At 38.8% G+C, this 19,077-nt stretch overlaps 1 protein-coding gene across 4 annotated transcripts in view; it reads left to right on the forward strand.

Moving 5' to 3' along the window:
• The window catches only part of ZMIZ1 (zinc finger MIZ-type containing 1), a 361,022-nt gene that overhangs the window by 32,000 nt on the left and 309,945 nt on the right, over positions 1 to 19,077 (forward strand). The gene's annotated exons all lie outside the window — the stretch shown is intronic.

Below are 19,077 nucleotides of genomic sequence, written 5' to 3' on the forward strand. Positions count from 1 at the left end.
CTGTTACAAGTGACAAACTAATATGCCATCAAACTTGACAGCCCTCTTAGTTTATTGTAGAAACTCAACACAAACTGTCGTTCATGTGCTCTAGAAACGATGTGTTTCAGATAACAGGAAATACATTCCTCCAGCACCTTATAAAACAGTACAGTTAGCTGAGTGTTACATGAAAGAAAGCATGGAGTTCAGTTCATAATAACAAATTCAGCTTAGACTGAATATATGTGTTTGTCCTCTTGCTTTTCTTTCATAGGAGTTTGTGGAACCATTCTTTCAAAATGAATTATTTGTTAAGAAAATAGGCAGAAAGTCATTGCATGCAGTCTGTTGCAGAGGTGTAGACACAGATCATGTGAAGTTATGCCTCAGCATAGCATGATAATTTCAGTGGAGGTAAAATCTTTCGGTCAAATCTGTACAGTACTTGAAACGGCTGTGTTCATGGGGTTCAAGGCATGCCAGGGCAGAGCAGCAAGCCAGGAGCCCAGGTTTCAGCCCTCATTTGTAATGGTGGTATCCAGGTTCCTGTTTCTCAGTGTGTGATGTGAAGGATGGGATGAACAACATCCCTTTGAGGTAGGTCTAATGAGGGGTGATGCAGAGCATGTATCTCTACTGCCTTGGCCTGTGTTTCTTCATCTGGTTACTTCTATCCATATTAATATACGTCTGGCTTCCTTCCTGAAAGTATTGCATGTGGTGCCAAGCCTTGTGGTGGTTTTGTAAAGGGACTGATGAACATGCGGCTGTTCAGCTGGCTTCCACCACTTGCATCTTGGAAAGAAATTTTTCTCCAGAGGCAAAGTGGTTTGCCACTGCACTGACCCACTGCTACACTGAGATAATACCAATCAGTTGAGAACACTCTTACATGTTAAAATGGATCCAAGTCAAATTGCTCAGAGTAGAGTAAATTTGAGGCTGCTTTTCATGTAGTTGCTGATGATAGAAGATGAGAGAATATAGTGTGAATACAAAATTTTGCATCTCATTGGGCTGAGTGCATTCTCTACCGTGAGACAGCCACAACAAATAGGCCTATCATGTAAAGAAAACCAAATTTGCTCCAATAGAACATCTATTTCACACTCTTTTACGGAATACCTGTGCTATTCTGTAAACTGCAATTGATTAGAAACCAGGTATAAGAGTAAGGAGGATCTCTGTTCTGTTTTGCTTAGTGTAGTTCTCAAGTGCAGCATCGAAGAAAAGCTGTTTGAGTGAACAGTTTTGTATTGATATGCATTTATCTCCCTTTCGAAGTTTAAAAGCCAGCCTATATGCAGAATTCAGAAAGGACTTGAGGTTATTTTCCCAAATGCTCTTTTGGGAAGAAGGCTTCTATCCTTTGAATAAACTCAGCTGCTTTATTTCCATCTGTTTGCTCTTTGGTGCATTATCACGAGATGATCTGATATTTGAAATTTCTTGCCTCCATACTACTCTACTGATACTAAAATTTTGCCGGAAGTGCTGATCCAGATTAGCGAGAACATGACACATCCGTGAAGTATCAGACATGATAAAAATTAGTTTAACACATAGGATCAGGGCCATTAAGATTCCAAACTAATTAGAGACTGAATTAGCCTTGAATTACAACCCATTTTCATATCTTTTTGAGATGGAAAGACAAAATAGTAACAAGCTAAGAGATGGAGCTTTTGAAACTTCAGATTTCTCCAAGAGGGAGAATAGCTGGAATAAGATGAAGTTGCCTTTGTTTTGTTTCTCTTTTGAAAATACACCATTTAATCATTGTTCTTGGAACTTAGCTTTAGTTTTCTCTAGGTGTTTCAGGAATGAGAAACACTGCTAAATGATCATTCTTGATAAGCAGAAGGTAACACTTAGGTATCTGAACTGTTTTACTGAGTTTACTGGCACTGCACAATGATGCTGTTGCCCTCCAGCCACTGTGTGCTCCCATACGCTCTATTTTAAAAAGAACATATATGTGTGCATGTCTATACTGTATTTCCAGAAGTCTTTGAGGAGTGCATTAAGGGTGTTTCAGTTACAGGCATCAGAAGATATATTGGGCACAAGTTCAGAATTTATTTCTTTAATAAGGATTACTGTGATGTTAAACTAGTAAAGCTTATGTAACTTAAAACTGCTTAGAGTAATTTAGTTGGTTGATTGGATTTGTTTCCTGTGGAAGAAACATCTCACAGATTGTAGCCTTTGTGTTGGATTCGAAGAATGAAGTGAGTATTGTTGCCTTTGACCCATTTGCTTGGAGATAAATCCTCAACATTGGATCATCTGGGGGGGGAGGGAGTGGGTGTATGCTTCCTTTTTACATTAAATCAGTAGGAGCAATCAGTGAATGTTGATGGTTATGTATAAAAAGACAGGACAGAGTGTTTTGCTTACTCTAAAAACTAAGTATGTAGAAAGAGCCAGAGTGTATTCAAGTCTGTTTTGTGTGACTATTAATTCAGCCAGTTTTCAGACAAATTTTAAGTCTATTTGAGCTCAAGTTCAGTCAAGCACGTGTTAATTTTGTCTTTATTCAGAAAAGTGCTTACATTGACCATATGTTTAAATATCATCAGCTGCTGAATTAAACTCTGAGATCCCTCAGGTGTTCTGCTAGCTTGCTTTTATTGCAGCCTTTGTACCTCCTAACAGGAGGCTGGTATAGGAATTTCTTTGGTGGCATAAGAATTTTAGGACCAGAGCAGAAATTTGTAAGTATAGCATGCTGTCTTGTTTTGGGTTTAAGGGAAGCCAGGAACTTGGTCTGTAGCTCTACATGTTCACCAGTCATGTAGTGACTGGTGAAAATACCAGATCACTGTTCAATCCAATATTGACGTTTTAAAGAGCACTATAAAAATCTATCTTTCTAAAGATACCACTTGCCATAGTTTTTTCTCAAATATTTGTGCAGCTGTTCCTTGGAAGATCCGAAAGTTTAAACTGTAAGTGAAAGCCCTTTCCAAATTTGTTGCACTTTTAAAAAAAACCTTCAGTGCATTTTACACTGCAAATGCTTTGTTTTCCTCTGATCTGTGCAGGTTCTACACGTTAGTAATAAAATGATTATTTACATTTTCTAACTTGACAAAGGTTTGCCTTGGAGCTTAAGTGTGAGAAGAGAAAGGAAGCTGGAATATTAATTTTGTTAGCTTAGCCAAATATAAGATTAAGGTGCAGAAAGCTAAGTGCAAACAGCTGCCGCCTATGTCAAGGGGTACTTGGTGAATGCTGTTTTAATGATATTAAAGTTAGAAGATATGTTGATGAGTATCTTGAGCAAGATTAATTTATATAACTTGTTACAACTTTGAAGAGGGCTTGAGATTTATATCTAATAAATATTGACGGTTTGTAACTGAGTTTGTTGTGCAGATAAATGCCATCTGACTATTATTGTCAAGCTTGTTCTAAAAAGTTATCTCCAAAGGTTAAGAGAAACATACTGCAAAAGCTGTCTGGCAGAAAGTCAAGAATTGGAGTCTGTTGGGCTACTTACAAATGCTACTCATAGTGAAAAAGATTGACAGTATGGGATTTTTTGTTTTGTTTTTTAATATATATATAAAATTCTTTAGCTATTGTTCCACCCAGCACAGGATTTAAGTGAATCTTTAATTCTGCAGCTGTCCCTTAATTTCAGGGAATACTGTTGTGGCAGAACACTTTTCTGGATTCTTTATCCAGAGTAACCTGAAATCATATGTAGTCCTTTTGTTTAAATAAGCTAGCTTTTCTTTGGGACCCACAACCTGTTCACTTGTGCTAAAGTGCTATAATATAACATTCATGGAAGTTTCTGGCAGGGCTTAAAAAGTCTGTTGAAAAGTATGTTCTTTAATATATTACAATGCTTTCTTGAATGTAGGCTAGCGATGAATGCCTGTTTAAACAGAGTGAGGGGAACACACAGGCAATACAAAAGGAGTTTTACCCCAGAGCACCCTGCTTGCTCTGTGATGTGCTGCTACTGTTCTGCATGGCTCCCTAGCCCTGATTCAGTTATGGTTATCTGACAATCTGCTTTTAGAAAAATCTGAGAAGCAGTGGAGGTTATCTGAGTCGCAGGTTATGTGCATCAAAATGCAGTATTTACATCTGAGGTGGTATTACATTCTGTCTGGAAGAGTATAAAATGTAGCATTGGATTCTAACAGAGCTGTTAATATGTATTATGCCATTAAGATTGCACAGATGAGTGCAATATGGAGGGAAGCAGTGTAGGCAGGACAATAAGGTGTGCGCTTGGTTCTGCTGCTGACTTCTGGGGTGCCTATTGCAAGTCGTGATGATTAGGTGTCTGCTTGTTTCCTGTGCTCCTCTTTGAACTGAAATCTCTTTGAGAAAGATGCAGTTGCTTGATAGGTTGTGGAATACTGTGAATTAAGGCCTTTATAATACTATGGTGTGACCTGTTTTCATCAGTGGTAATTCACATGTAATCATGATGAGACTTTTCAAAAAGTATTTTCTGGTTTAACTGTTAGATTAACATTTTTATTGTGTTAATTTTAACAGTTTGTGTTTTTTTTAATGCCATGAATGTCAAGGCATCTTACTTGTGCTTTAAAAGAATAGTATAAGAAAACAAACAAAATATAGAGGCTCTGAAAACTATTGATCTGATGCAGCCAGCACTTGCAATCTGGATTCTAGTGAAGTCAATGCCAAAAATGTGATTGACTCCAGTATAGCAGGGATTTTACTTGTGATCTGATGTGTAAATTTAAGTGCCTGTGTATTCAACAATGTCAACAGAGTTTCCTTGCAAGGGAAATAAAGCTTGTGTATATCATCAGGTGTTAAAATGTATTTTAATTTAAGTTTTTCTCAGGAACATAAAGTCTTCATAATTTGATAGCAAAATGCATTAGATTAATGGTGAGGAGCTATTAGAATTGGAAAAGCATGGTAAAGGTTCCAAGTACTTATTTATTACTAGGTTCGCGTTTTCAAAACTATAAATTCTGAATTTAGTTTTTTAGGGTTGCTAGTCCAGTTAGTTTCTGACTGGTGAGCAAAGCTTACTTAGCTCACCTTTCTGGATGTGTGGCTATGAATTTTAGCTTCTATATAGAAGTTGTGCTTTGGCTTTAGCATTCTTGCAGTATGATGCTGATAGACTTGTGTTTTTCTTTGGCATATGTGAGGCTTTTACATTGGAAACATCTTAGAATAAACAGCTGATCACATTTATTTAAAACAGTATGGCTACAAAATGTACTTTTTTTGAGCATGAAATGGAAAAGAAGGACCTAGGAGTTGTAAGAAACAAGACAGTTCCTTAAATCTTCTGTATTTTAACCAACCTAATGTTTGCAGAACCTGGTTAGGAACTCTTGATTACTATAATTACATACAATAACAAAACTAATGTCCTTTGGAGAAACCCAAGGCAATTTCCAGTGGTGTTTGTGGATGGACTAATTATTTTAATACATTTGGAGTAATGCCTCTTAGCTCTTTTTTTTTTTCTCAGCATCGCTGTAAACAAAAACTTTCCTTGCAAGAGACTTAATTGGTTGTAATTTGTTGGATAGATAGAAGCCGTCAGGAAACGGACAACTGAGCTCTGTTGGATACAAGTTCAGTGTGGTTTTGATTTATGTAGACGTTTTGGGCTTTCTCCCAGGGTGTTGCTAAAGTTTCGACTTGTGAAAATTTGATCAAGGAAATAGTGCGTCCTGTATCTGACTCTAAAATATTAGTAATAAAAAGGGCTGGAGTAAGACCACCACTCCTAGGGGCTTGTAAACAGTTTTGGAGGAGCGGATCCTTCAGAGAGATACCAGTGCTTACTCTCTGCATAGCTAGAGTTGCAAGGAGTAGAGGTACCTCATGAGGCCTCAAGGCTGGTGTATTAATGGACAGCTGTTAGCATTTGGGGTGCTAGGACCTGACATAAGGGAAAAATGCTGTGGCCTTTCTATTACTAGGTTATTACCTCCAGTAATTTCCATTGCAAGTTCCCCTTTCTCTTGTTTCTGCATACACGAACAAACCTTAAATTGCTGAGAACTCCTCTACTTAATACAATGACTTTACAGACTGACATTGGTGCTGTTAGAATAAGTGCAAAGACTTATTTTGATTTTTTTTTTCTTTTAATGGCAATTGATGGAACCAACATAGTGGGATGTGCATACACTCAGAATCACTGTGTTTGTAATGCAATGACACCTGTTACATCTTAGTAAATCAATACACTTCAGTGCTTTTCATCACTGTTTGCAATCTGTGGCCTAGAGTCTTTCAAGCTTGGATTTTGTGCTAAGGATCCTTAAGAAATGCCCAAATACAAAGCTAAACTGCAAAACAAAACCAAAAAAACCCACCAAAAAAAACCCCCCACCACAGCAATCTGATAATATAAATCCACTGGTGGTAATAGGAGAGAGGATACCAGCTAGAAGTAGTGTGTCTTTTCAGCAATTTTAATAATCTTCTAAACACGGTTGTTTAAGGTAGAAGTAAAAATGTTCTGCTAGAAGTAGAGGCTGAGAAGCTGTGTGACATATATAAAAAGAAGTCAAAGCTAGGCGTCAGCAAAATTTGTCTTGGCTCTGTTAGCTCGTGTAGAAACAAAATTTTTAATGTCTTCATTAACTGTAGAACTAGTACATCACTGTACAGCAGGTTGGCAATGTCATGTCAATTTTTTGGAAGAAAAAAATTGTCTGAGTTTAGTAGTCCACAGTTTAACTTCCTATTCCATTTAGTTATCTGCAAGTGTACTTGTTTGAACCCTCCAAGCAAAACTATGCCCATGTTTGCCGGAAGGTTCTTGTGCCATTCAGGCAAGTCCCTACAAGTGCTTTTTTGGCAGAGTTTTGGTTGAAGTTCAGGTATTTGCACAGTAAGCTCAAAAGGAAACTTCAGTGTGTGAACCCGTATGTACCTGGAAAAAAGTTGTTGTAACAACAATTTGACACAGCTCCAGTCATTACCTACTGCTCATCAGCTCTAATCTGTGCATAGCAGCTTGTTTCCTCTCTTCTCTTGAGGTTAAACTTGTATCAGTGGGGGAATGTGTTAACATTTGAGATCAGAAGGCTTCCAGAGACTTGCTCAGGAGAGCTGCTGGCGTGAAAAGGCTTGCAGCCTGGGTCTTGAGGGCAGCCAGTTTAAATGTGGATACAGGGAATGAAACTGCTTTGTTTGCATTCTTTTTCCATCTTTGCTGATCTAGAAATTATTTTATTTGGTGATTTGGGAAAATAAAAGCTGACGGGAGAATGGGCTCTGTCGTATTGAAGCTTCTCCCTCCCTCAGCTCTGCGCAGACCTGGGTCAGGAAAGCGCTGAGGAAGCGCGTGGACAGCTTTGGCTAAAAGTCCAAAGTGCAGATGGGCTGCTGTTGTGAGACAGCAGCAATTGTACATGTGGAAGCAAGCAGAGCCTTCCCAGCACTCATGAGTGGTTAATATAGCTAAAAAGCTGGAGAGTGGGTCTGCCTTCCGAGAAGTGATTGGCAGTGCTGGAACATAACTCATTACAGAAGCAGAAGAAGATTGGGAAACATTCGTTTATGCCAATTCAAATTGCTCTGGTCCCTAGAGACTTGGCAGTGTGATTCACCACTATGAAATATTCAGGTTTGAATCATCATTGCTTAGTGCAAAAAAACTGTAACTTGGTCGTTTCTAAAATGTTGAGCTTTTATTCTGCATAAACAAGCATGAATGTATCTGGAAAATGCATGTAAATAGGTACAAAGTGTAGCTATATATTAAACTTCTAAAAACATGGATATATCACAAATGTATACATATTTATATTCACTTGTCTGGAGACTTAAAAGGACTGTGGAAGAAATGACCTGTCTGCTAGGAATGATTTCTATATGTTTTGGTGGATGAAGAGTAGGGCAGAGAACTGAGCATTGGGTGTCCTAGCAGATTAGCAGTGGCTCAGCGTGGAGGATTTAATGTTTGGTCATCTATTTTTCACAGTAACTTTAAGTATATGTCTGAATTACTCTTAAGCTTTATTTAAAATAGAAAATCCTGGTTTTGTCAGTGTGTCAAACTTTGCAGGGTCTGAAGGTGAATTGCTGTGAAAGCTGGTATTTTTGATTCAGATTTGCCCAACTGTTCCTCATTGCCAGACTTACTGCTGCAGAACAGTCCACATTCACAGATCACCCTTTTCCTTCAGCTATTTTCTAGGAATCCCAAACCTTAGTACTCTTCCTTTTGAATCTACCTGTTCATACAGCCTGGAGTCATTATGTTTCCTGCATCTAAACGAGCTGTCCCCTGATAAACGCAGACAAGCCTTTCTGTTCTACCAGATCATTACATTGTCCCATTTCGGCCCTATCATCGAAGTGTGTGGCACTCCTGGAAACACTGTGTTCCCAGCTCTCCCCCTCCACCTAGTCAACACAGTTTGCCTGCCAATTTATTCTCTTTGAATGTGGGTTTGGTCACTCTTGTACAGCTATGCCAAGAATTACTTAGTAATTGCAGCGGGATTTGGAGTGACCATATAACAGAGGGGAAAACAGATTTGTGTACTTCTGCTTCTCTAAGACAGATGAGCGAAGGCTGACAGGATTGTTAAAACACAGCTCGGATGCTGGGTCTTAATAGATGCCAAAGGCCCTCTGATCTGCTTGACGATCTGAAGGTTTCTGTTTTAATATGATGCTGAAGGAAATATAAGAGACATGGGCTTTGACTGAACAAAAGGGGCATTTAAAAACCTAACCTAAATGTCTTTTGTGGGGGTTTTTTGTTCATGTTTGGTTTTTTTCACTAAGGATCCCAAAGGTGTTTTTTTCCCCTAAGTTCTTATTAAAGTTTTGACACTCTGCTTTCCCCATGTATACTCTCATAGCTATGTAATTTGTGTCTCTTAAGAATCCCTGAACTCACTCTGAAAGATAAGAATAATAGGAAAAAGTAAAATTCTTGATTTTATTAAGGCAAAAGTTGTATGTGTAATGATGGCCTGTGTTTTGCTCTTAAATGCATTGCTCTTATTTTAATCACTGTCCCTCCCCATGCTCATGTTAAGGTCTTTTCTGCACAGCTGAAATGTGAAGTAACAAATAGTTAGACCAATAGACCCAAGTTGTTTGTACGTATGTATTTTTCTTAGAATTTCATTGAAAAGGTGAGCTTTGTGTTTTGACATTTGGAAAGAAGCATACGGTGTCTTTTAAATCCCAGGTTAAATTGATCTTCCAAAATTGCAGCATCTGAGATGTATGTTGGACTATAAAGCCTCAGAGCCCTGCTTGCTGCAGCAGGAAGGGTTCAAATACTGTCTGATTTTTCTTACAAGGCTTTAGCTTGTTGATTAGTATTGATTGCTGAAGGAATTGGCCACTTGAGTAGATGCTGAATCAAATAATCCCCTCAGTTCTTGCTTTGCAAATCCATTGTAGTGGAACAAGCTGCTGAGAAGCTTTGCATACGTGCCACAGCATGATGGGAAATTCTCTCACAGTCCGACTGGTAAAAATTGCACCTTTTTTTCTTCTTCTTAAAGGACTATTAACAAGTGATATTTGTGCATAAATTTTAGGGTAATAGTTTGTAGTTATGTCTAATAGAATAACAACAAAAGGCCAGGAGTGGCTTTCTTGATATATCTAAATGATTTAGACACAGTGAGATTTGGCCTTCTAAATCACGTAGGTAGTGTTGAAAAATTTTTCCCACGTCTACCTGAAAACTCTCTACCACTGATTCAACTCTTGCCACACAGCATAAATGGAGCACCTGTAGCTAATGCAGCTTTTAAATTTTGTATTCTAAACTGGTGTCCAAGATGGTGACAAAACCATCAACTGTCCCTGCCCCATCTGCTCAAGACATTTGCAGTAGCGTGGGGTACGTCAGGATGCTGGCCAGGAGAGCAGGAAGCACGTGATGCCATAGAAAATAACCAGGGATTTTGTATGCATGTTCTAGAGAAATGCAATGGTTCTGGTCTGTGTTAACTGGAATTCTTCAAGTATAAACTCCAGCTGATATTTGTAAGAGATTACTGCTGACATGTGAAAGTTAGGATGAACCAAATGGGAGATGCAGGATCAGCCACATAAGCCTTGTTTCTGCTAATTGTCTTGTACAAAGCCCAGGGAAGTCAAGCGATTCCTACCATGATGCTATTTACAGACTCGGAGCCTCTGGCTGAAAGAGGGTTTGTTACCTGTTGCGCACTTCAGGGCCTGACTGCTCTGTTGGTTACCTGTTTCTGTCCTTGATCCTGAACTTTCTCTCTTGACTACTGCGTTTTTGGTTATTGTTCACAGAAAAAGCTCAGCTGAATTCTTGTTACTGGAATTGTAGTGTTGTGTTTGACATTAGCTATAGCTGTAATTATTGTAAAAATACTTGTTTTGGTTGATAACTTCAGATACCGTTACTAAATACTTCTTACTCATTCCTATTCTATTTTAAAGTATTTCAAAGTCTTTGATTAGAGAAGGAAGTAGTTCACATGGGAAATACGAGCTGTGGAAAAGCCTCTGAACTTGGAGGCGGGGGAAGTATATACTGTAAATCATGAATGGCATTATATTGTATCAGGCATCCATTTCGTGCAGCCATAACACCGACAATTCTGCTATTCCTAACACAAAAGTAAGTTTCATTCAGGAGATGATCCTTGTTAAAGGGTCCTTTGGAGACAGTCAGTTTGGCCTCTGCTTTGGTTTCTGATGAAATTTCCTGCGGCTGAATTTCTTGTAATGAGAAATTAGTTCTTGGATGAATTTCTAGAGGAAAAGTATTGATTAAGAGCTATTTGTGACCATCTGAGCTTCAGGAGAAGCAAATGCACTAGAGGTGGGAAATACAGCCAAATATATATGCACACCCAGATTATGGTTTGCTGATTTTCTTCCTCTTCTAGTAGACTAATATTCAAAGTCTCAGCCATTGACCGCTGATAGCAGAAGCCTTTCACGAAGGAAAGAAACATTGGAACTGGTGAACAGAACAAGAAAATTCTTTTTTTTTTTTTTTTTTTTAAGATGCAAGGAAAATATCAACGGTAGTTAAAATGTGGGTTATTACTGGAAAAATAACATGAAGCATTAATGTAATAAATACCTAAAAGCACATGCATAGTGCAGAAAATAAGAATGATGTTCCTAGCACTGTCTTTGAACATGGTGCACGAACAAGTTTGAACTAATAAATGAATATCTTTAATTTTTGAGGTCTCTGAACTGGCTAGACCCTTGGGATCAACAGCAAATCTTCCAAAAAGGATTGAAATTACCTTCCGAGTAAAAGAAGCAAGTTAGTACCCAGTGCTAATGCTCTATGCTCTTCCTCAAGGCCACCATGCGCTGGTTCAGGGGGAAGAGGGTGACCGAGCACTTGAAGCAGATCTGTTTGTCTTCTGCCGATTTTGCAAACCTAGAGCTAATCCGTTGGCTTTGAACAGCCCTTCTGTACCGCATACGCAATGCGTTGAAATCGTAGTGCCACTGCACAAGTCCTTACTAGTAGCGATATTGTTGCCAAATGATCTCTGCATATTGATAACGGATTTTCTCTGTTATGCGTGTAACTTTCCCTGGGGTGGTGTGAAACTAGATCACCCAAATGATTTATGAAATGGAAACCTGTTGGAAAGCTCATATTAGTGGTGGTTTGACAGTTGTTTGGCTTTGTTATTTTAAGTGACTTTTATCATGGAATCAGTTTATAAAAATAAAGGAGGGGAGGTAGTGTGTATGCACAGATACTGCCATGTAAGACCAAAAATCCAATACAGAAAGGTCCTGTCTCTGAAACTAACAGAAGTCAAATAGTTAAGCCTCAAGTGGATCTGTGATAATTCAGTTAAACGTGCAATACTGTGCTAGAAGATCTATCTCTCTTCTCTGATGACATAACCTTTACAAACACTGATGAGAATTTGACAGGTTTTAACTATTAGTTCAGGGTTGCTTTCCATTTGACTTAGCTGCAGTTGTCATGAGACTTACATTTGGTGATCTGAGAAAGTCTGTTTTGCAGCTTTTGCTTGTGTCATCTTCTACGAGCCTTGCTTTTGGTTAGGAACGGGAAATGCTAGGGACTTGTACGCTCTCACTGCATCTTTTAGCTAGAGAACCAGATTATTATATCAAAATAAAAATTCCAGATAATTTATTGGAAGGCTAATGTGCTTTACAGACTAGGCAAAATTCAATAGCAGTTGTAGCTTCTTGAAATGTGCGTTCTTGGTGGGAGGTGGGGGGGAGATGTGAACTTGAGTGGTTTTAAAGAAGATGGATTAAGTAATTAAAATAATAAACAAGGTTTGTCCAGAAGGTTGTGTTACAAGTAATTAATACTTTTGGACAAGGAAAAAAAAAGTAATTCCAACACGTTCTACAGGGAAGTGCTTCAAACCAGCGTAAGAACTCCATGGACTTTCCATACATGTATCTTGAGGAATGAAGAGCCCAAACCAAAGCAGACCCTTTTCCTTGTCTTGCCTCGGAGGCTGATGGCAGTGGGGAGGGGATGTATAGTTGGCTGCTCAGACTGTGGTTCGTTCAGCTGTGGCAGCGGCTTCATGCAGGCGGCCGTGGAGCTGGTCCAAGCGCCTCGTGTCACTGCCCTGATTTCCGTTCCCCTTATCTTTGTGGTTAGCACAGTGGTATGCTGCTTATGGCCTGAAGGACAGGCGAGCATCTTCTCTCTGGGTTGATGCTGATTCCTGGACCAGTATGAAAGCTGGTAGTGGCTGTCTGTTACATTAATAAGACCAGCTATTACTCTTACAGTTTTGTATACAGATAAGGATAAATAATACACTGAAATTGATTGTGAATTACTTAGTTTGTTGATATATCATGAAACCAATTCAGTGATGTAATAGCTTTTGTATTATTACTTTAAATACTGTATTACTTTCCTTGGGACTCAGTATAATAAGACATAAGCATGTCTTAAATGAATTTTTGTCTTAAATTAATTTTTTTTTACATGATGTAGATTTGCACTAATGATGGTTGGAAATAAATATCTTTGTATTTTATAACATAGTTGTCTGTAAACAATCAGACTAGAAAATGTTTTCCAGTGACAGCCGCTTTTCCTGGCTACTTTTGTATCAACATTTGGCATTATCTAGTTGCTTGGCTCAGTGCATTCTTGAATCATTTTCAGGAAAAAAAAAACCCAAAACTTCATAGGACTTAGATTTTGGGAGCAAAGATTCTTTCTCTACTTTTTTCTAAATCTTTAACGTTCAGTTTTTTTCTGAATGAACAGGAATGTTCTTTGAATAAATTTATGCCATCGTGGGGAGTGGAACACTTTGGTTATAAGGAGCTTTTCCTGCTAGTACCTTCTAAGTGAGCTCTGGGTGTGGGCACGTGTCTCTTGAGCAGTCCTCGGCGTCATGTTTAGCTTTGGATGTGTCTGCACCATGCTTCAGAGCTATTATTACAGTTCATTTAAACAGACACAAGGAGTTTAAAACAAATTAATTTGGGTTCCAGTAGCAGAGCTGCTGCAGGGCTGAGGTTTCACTGGCTGAATATCTAGCAAGGGCTGGTGTTTGTGTGTTTCACATTGATGTTTTTATGGCTATCGCTCACCTACAGTAGCTGCTTTAGGGGTAGGTCAGCTAGGTCCTTGCATGCTGCAATCATACCCGGCTTGTCGCTGAAGATTGTGTTCCTTCTTTGCTACATTTTAAACTAGTGAATTTCAATGAAATTGCAAGGGATGAAAGTTGAGAGAGCAGCTCTGTAAGGCAGGTCTTCAGTCTATACATAAAACGGACAAAAAATGGGATTTTACTTCACTGGTAGCCAGCGTACAACAGCCAGGCAAGGTGCTACCGACTGGCATCTGTCTCCAGATTCTCCATATTGACATGAGTCATTCAGAGCTGATAAAAACATTAAGTCTAGTCATAACTTGCCCCAGTAAAGGTTCACAATAGCTTCAAGAGACTATCTCAGTCTCTGTCATTTTTCTGAGCTGAGGCTGTCAGTTTGACAGTTCGGGTTTTCTGCACATTATCTGTTTTACTGGCTTGCTAGCTGGCTCGCAGCTCGGGGTGAAATCTTCATCTCAAGTTGCTGGATGCTTTACTATTGACCTCAATGCTCCTTTTTTCCTCCATATGCCATTGAATTAACATATATTTCAAATAGAGATCAAATTTGTAAACACTGTTGGGGTGGCTGTAACTGCCTTAGGCTGCTGGGTGTTGGTGATTGACGACCTTGTTACAGGAGATGAGGGGAAGTGGATGGGCCTTGGTCCCTAAAATTGCTGCTCCCTTGTATTGGTACCTGTTTACTGCAAAAGACAGAAGTCTCCTTTCAACCATTCTGCTTCATGTTTTAGCCTCTCTCCTGCTGCCAAGAATATTTTTACTCTGCGTCAAGAGAAAATGAATTCATGCCTTCAGGATTTGTACTCTTTGCTCTGTGCTATGTGATAGCAACCCAGTGAGATGCGCAAGTGGAAACTGCATTAATGATTGATAAAAGCTGAGAGCTGTTTAAATTTTTTTCCTGTTTAATGACTATCAATAATTTAATGCATTTACTGTATGTTTTTAAGAAATAGCACCCATATTACAGGCTTGGGTTTAATAGGCTAAATGATTCAAGCTTCAAAAAATACAGATTTTGGACATGAAGTGTATCCTCTTTTAATTAAGAATAAGACAGAAAAATAAGCAATCAGGCTTGTGAGATGGATATAGCTCTTGCGAAACAAATATTTCTGCATGCCCCTCCCCACCACCCTTGTCCTTTGGGCTGTCATCACGTCAGCAGGTAGCCTACCAACAGCGGCACACAGGAGCCCATGCTACCACCCCAGCAGGGAGCCCCGGGAGGATGCTGCTCTCCAGGACGTGGCCGTGTGCCTGACTTTAATGTCCCTTATGTCCTAGGTCCCAAGTCCCACAACAACGCTGTTATTTTAACTGGTTTATCAACATCCCATCACATAAGTCACTTGGGGAAGATTGAGGAGCATGGCTTTTAGAGAAAGAATTGCTTCCTTCTAGATCTAGCTTAAAAGGGAGAAATAAATGTTTTGAAAAATTATTCCCTCCCCCCTGTTTCTTGGGAAGGGACCAGATTTTTAGTGATGAGCATCTTCCGTTGTGCTTGGGTGCACCAGGTTTGATCTTCAAGGCTTTGCATCTAAAATAAGGGGTATTAAGTCTTGTGCTGGGTATGTACCTTTTTTTGGTGGTGAAGAGAAAATTAAATCTTTTTTTTGTTATTGGTGATCGTTGCAGTTAGACTGGTAAGTAAATGACATGCATAGGTTGGTATGTTTTAATAAGCATGTTATCCAAATGCATGCATATGAATTGTGCTTCTGTAACCTTGGATTTTCACCTGGACAAATGTGATTTTTGGGAAAAGCTTTATTCAGGATCAAAAGAAAGCAGGTGGAGAAATACAGATAGGTATAACATTTAAGCTGCAGAAAAGAATTGTGTAAATGCATCTAAATAAAGATATAGAAATAGAATATATTTGGCCTTTTAATTAAGGGTGGTTTGAATTTATAAAAATTATGCTTCTTGTTTAGTAACTATATTTCATGTACGTGAACCACAGTCTTACGTTTAGATGGGTAGATCCCATGAGTTCACTGAGACCTGGGCAGAGGGAAGGAAAATTTATTTAGGAGATCTGTTTTGACTCACTCTTACCATGTTTTTAATCCTTCGACTGTGCTTCTGCAACAATATTTTGATAACTTTTTCTTGGCTATTTGTAATAGATACTTGACAAGAACTTCCTGTCTTTGTGCAGATATAGTTCTGGGAAAATAGTATTTATGTTTGAAGAAGCTTGTTTGTTCACAGATACTTCCAGTACAGGTGTTTGTGGTGGAAGTGCCTACCCTGTTCTGCATATACAGGCACATATACATGTGTACACACATGTATATGCATGGATAATAGGAGTATGCTTTTAATTCATACTAAATTAAATGAGAATTTGCTAATTTCTAGCTTGTTCTCTTTATATTGCTGTAGGTAAGCACTATGTTGTATGCAAGTTTCATTTCATACTGACTCTGTCCCAGCTGTAGCTATTAGAACATAGATTGGAGAAGGAACCTGCTGCAGGTGGGGGTGAGGTTCCTTCCTGGCTTCACAACACGGGGTTTAGAATCCTGCCCTGAGAGTTAAAGGAGAGCACCCAAAATACCTGGAAAGTGCTGCTGCTGTTAGTGGCAGAGAGACTACAGACTAATATATTTTAGGAAGGTATGTGGGAGAGATTTTTGGTACAGTTCTAAGAAACATTGTTACTACAGGTTGTACAAGAACGTATATGGAAAAAGCTATCTTTTTTTTTTTTTCCAGTTTCATCATGATGGTTAAGAGTAGGTGTATTAATCTTTTTTTCTTAACTTGTTTGTTGGTTTTTAAAATGAGAAACTGAGATTACTTCTTCCCTTAATAGATATTCATGGAATAGTTATTTTATTACCTTTCCTAGATCAAGAGATTGAAAAATAAACAGAAAAAAAGGAAAATCATTTTTTACTATGATATAAACTTGACCTATTAGTGCACATTGGAGTGTGTGTATAATTCAAGTGAAGAAAAGTAGCCATTTGTTAAATGTAGATTGAAGAACCTTGAGAGCACTTTTTTTTTTCTCCTCTGCAAATTGTGTCAGGTGGGGGCAATGTACTTCCCCCCGCCTTCAAACCCTGCTTTGCCTTAGCTTATGAACACTGTTTGGGGAGGGGGCTGTTACATTACAGCAGTGCTCTGATCTAATTCCTTTCTCTAGGTCTTGTTGTAATGGAAGCAATAAACATCATAGAGCTAGAAGATCGAATAAACTAGAAGATCTTGCAGGTTGGTTGTGTATAATGGAGGCTCCCTTTCAGAGAGGGGTTCCCCAAAGGGCTCCTGGGAAGGGTCGGGCAGGATTAAGGTGTGCGAGCTCTTTGCCAGTCTTGTGGTGCAGATTGGAAGTGAGGGGAGCTACTTCCCCAAACCCCTTAATTTTCTCAACTTAAAAATCTCTGGATCAATTAAATTAAGAACTAGATCCTAGCAAATGTCATGCAGGATCTTTGTGTTTAACTGTGGGGAGTGGGTTAGATTTGGGAAGCACGTGGAAAAAACACTGTATTTTCATTGTGTAGCCGGAGGAATAAATCTGGCGCTGATCATTCAGAAAGAAGCATTAATTTTTAGTCAAGATCAAATTTCAGAATCCTTAGTCCAGGTTTCAATCTTCAGCTCAGGTACTGTCCAGAATCAGCATGCATAGTGTGAGATTTAATGAAACCCCAGCTCTAACTGGTGGAATCAAGGATTATTTTTATTAAGCTTGATAAGGGAAAGCAACTCGGCTAAATCCACTGCAGAAGTTGATGCATACACCATCTGAGAGTGTTTGTCTTAACATATGCCTCTTCATTTATCTAGTGTTGATGTCAACAATTTGTTGGGTTTTGATACAATGTTTCCCAGTTTTCTGTTTGTTTCCTTCCTGTAGTGGCTGTATACCCAAAACATTTTGACATTTTTCTTATACAAATTATCTCTGCCCTGCCAGAAATTTAGTCAAGTCTTTTGGTATTGTAAGTCATTTTGCTAGGTTTCTCCACTTACAATTTGACTTTTGGGTAATGCATTATTTCACCTCATTTAATTTTTATTTTTTTTTTCTTGCCTGAGGATTTGAGAACAGAGCAATCTCACTCTCTTTGGGGCAAGTGATGTTGAGTCAAAGCTACATCCTGAAGTGGTACTTACGACAGATTTCTGTCTCCCTGAGAATGTTGTTAAAAAAATATTCATTTTGTGCACTTAGCCTTCTTTTTTGCCACCTCTTGATTTTATGTTTGATTCAAAATATGCTTCCCTCAAATCTTGTACATCTGCTTTAAATTATTTCTCCTACGAGTAAGAGGATGAAAGTGTAAAAATTTTAAGCACTTGAAATGTAACCAGTATATGAATTCTTAGCAGACTTTACCTGATGTATGTGGGGGGAGGGGTTCTCTTAGCAGGGAAAAAAATGCTGTCTGTAGCATCCTTTTGATTTAATAGTGAAAAAAGGAAAGCAAATGATGCATTTGATTTAGGGATACAAAACTAGTGTGTAGTTGGGGGGAGGAATACTTTTTTTTCTTTTTGTATTTTGCAGCCTGGTGTGTGCTGAGCTGCTCGGTAAGTATTGATTAGCACGTAGCCTCGGGATGTACACGTGTCAGGAGCAATTCACTGAGGGTCATTTCTTCTCCCGTGCCCGCAATGAGGGCTGTAAAACTGTCTCCCCCTTTTTAAAAAAAGTATAACAATTTGAGTAGTCCAGGTGTTGGCTTAAGATGCTTGGCATCAATTAGTACAAGAAGGCTGAAATCTGACAGAAAGCAGAAATGCAACCAAGGGGTGCAAGACATCGAGAAAGTGCAATTAAATAGTGTGGGAAGTTTTGCCTTCAGGGAACAGGTTGGGCAGGCAGACTTTTGAGCAGGTACACTTTTGTGTCAGGATCTATTCTTTTGCATTGTCAGGTTATGGCTAGGCCTATTTATGGGTGAACATAAGAAGGCAGAAGAGGTTTGGAATCACTGATCTTGTTCTTTCTCTCCTTACTGCGTGTTTTCTGTGTGTCGTCTTCTGTGATCTTTATTTAGTTTTTCATTGTTTATTTACAGTGCCACTGTAACTTCATGAATTCTTTAAATCATTGCCTATCTAGAGGGGAATCTGGACAGAATTATTCTTGCAGCTTTAAGTCTTGCTGACAGGAGGAGCGAAGAAGAGAGCTTTTGTTCCCTAGAGAAATGTAGGAACTGTGGCCATTTAGAATTGGACAGACATGGTCGGCTTTGAGGGAGATGCTGTGTTGGGAGTGCTGCCTTTTATGTTGTTTCCTATCTGTTGGGGCCCCTTACATAAAATCTCTTTTGGGAGACTAGGATCTGTATGTAGTTGCATGCTGTTAGCAGACGGGACAGTTACCTTTTGAAGGATGATAGAGGTGTGAGGGGAAATGTAAGGTAGCATAGACTTTTTTCCTTACTTTGAGAACTTGTATTCAGAATTTTTATGGGACAGAGAAGGGTAGAGTTTTCTGTGTGAATATAAGCCAACAAAATGTGATGGA

Source organism: Balearica regulorum, chromosome 7 (assembly GCF_011004875.1).
Source record: "Balearica regulorum gibbericeps isolate bBalReg1 chromosome 7, bBalReg1.pri, whole genome shotgun sequence".
In the NCBI taxonomy this organism is placed as follows: Eukaryota; Metazoa; Chordata; class Aves; order Gruiformes; family Gruidae; genus Balearica; species Balearica regulorum.